General features: G+C 43.9%; 1 pseudogene; it reads right to left on the reverse strand.

Annotated features, from left to right (window-relative positions):
- Window positions 1–617: 617 nt before the first annotated feature.
- LOC127696575 (transcription initiation factor IIA subunit 1-like) lies at window positions 618–1,816 on the reverse strand (annotated as a pseudogene).
- Between the last annotated feature and the right edge of the window lie 231 nt (window positions 1,817–2,047).

Genomic DNA, 2,047 nt, shown 5'->3' on the forward strand with positions numbered 1-2,047 from the left:
CATCTGACAAGCATGAAAACCTGATGAAATTGAGCATCCATTTCTGCGTCAACTTGGTCTCCAAACCGTGACCATTGGTCCTTTTCTTTAAATCTTAAGTAGATGTTCACACAGCAGGGAGGCGAGAGGTATGTGTTACTGAGGGAGAGTAACACGTACAAATGCTTTAAGACCTGTTATGGGTTTTAGATTTTCTTATACAAGTGAATTAAAATTAAATACCATAATTCTTGCCCTTCTGTAAAAAGGTCACTCACAATTTTTACCAAATATAACCACATACAATGAGCCAGTTTCAGTTCAGGCTATCAGAAGGGTGATTTCTTCAGATCATTCCAACAAGTATCTTCTGACTGGGCCCAGACAAAGCTCTACATGCTCATTACCAATGGTGGGTTCCAGTATTTAAAATCAACAGTTACAGTTTTCCTACACAACCCCTCACCCTGCCCAGCAGCCCCAGGTGCTACAGATCCATGGCTCGCTACTCTGAAGTAGCGTCTATGTGGTCACGGGCCAGCTTTGTCCACTAGCTTTGCTTCTACTGCACTTATATGTTCATTTCCACGTTTTGAGTTTCTTTGTCTTATTTATAAAAGGAAAGAAGCAACTCCTCACTACTCTGCATCTCCAGTAGCTTTGCAAAATATATAATCTCTTCTGTTAAGATTCATAATGCCATCCTTGAGATGAGATTTCCATTTATTTTTTTTATTTCTGTGTATCTTATTGTACTGGCACACAACATTTTCTGTGTCAGAGTTCCTGCCCCTCCTCGTCACTTACATCATCTCACTGTTGAGGGGGTTCTTCTTCTACCTGCCCATCGTCTACTCTATCTTTCTCCTCCTCCTCCTCCTCCTCCTCATCATCATCATCATCATCATCATCATCATCATCGTCGTCGTCGTCGTCATCATCATCATCATCATCATCATCATCATCATCATCATCACAGTCTTCTTCTCCATCTCCATCTTCCTCAGAAGATGTATTCCCCCTTCTGTCAACTTTCAGCACCCATGGGGCTTGCTGTTGAGCAGGCTGGGCCTGTGGCTGCTGCTGTCCAGCTACAGATATCTGTGCTGGTGCTGGTGCTGGTGTGGGGGCTTCCACTGTTGTAGGAATGACCTGAGTCTTATTTCCTGTAAATAAGGTTTTCTGTGGCTTGATGATGACACTTGTCTGTGGTGAAATCCCTCCAGGGAGTGGGGCTAGGACCTGCTGGATAACAGGTTTGTACTCCACCAGGCTGCATTTTGTAGCATAACTTATTATTGTAGAGCCTGCTGAGGCTGAAAGATATACTGGGCACCATTGGCTGCTCTGACCACCTGAAGCAGCCGGCCTGAGTTTGTCAGTGTCTGCTGAACAGGAGTCAGGCCTGCAGGGAGTGCCAAGGTAGCAGCTGTAGCAGCAGCACTCGTAATACTTGATGCGTTCATATGTTGTATCATCAACTTAGAATGACAGCTTGTGGTGCTGTAGCTTGCTGTGAGGCAGGAATAAGAGCCTGTTGGGTCTGTGCTTTGCTGAGGTTGTGCTTGCTGCTGCTGCTGCTGCTGCTGCTGCTGCTGCTGCTGCTGCTGGGGTTGATGCTGCTGAACTTGCAACAAAAGCTGCCGTTCCACTGAATGAAATCCATCTACTGCCCTAGACTGCATTCCTTTTATTCTCCCACAACGTTTTTTAGTTCCATCAGGACCTGTTCATCTACACCATCATCCAGAAAAACGTTTTGTATGTCATTAATAACATCTTTAATCACAGATCTATACAATTTAAGCATGGTGTTTGTGCTTGTTGAGTTTGCCATTTCCACACATAACACAAACAAGAGGGAACGAGATACAAGGGGGAAACAAAATGAAAAGAAAAAAAAAAAAACCCTGAAACTCAGAGAGTAATCAAAATCACCCACAAGAGTAGGGCAAAACAGAGTGAGTTCCAGGACAGCCACAGCTACACAGAGAAACCCTGTCTCAAGCAAACCAAAAACAAAACAACCCCGACACAAAAAACAACAAATAAAAACAAACAAGCAAAC

Source organism: Apodemus sylvaticus, chromosome 11 (genome assembly GCF_947179515.1).
Source record: "Apodemus sylvaticus chromosome 11, mApoSyl1.1, whole genome shotgun sequence".
NCBI classification, from domain to species: domain Eukaryota; kingdom Metazoa; phylum Chordata; class Mammalia; order Rodentia; family Muridae; genus Apodemus; species Apodemus sylvaticus.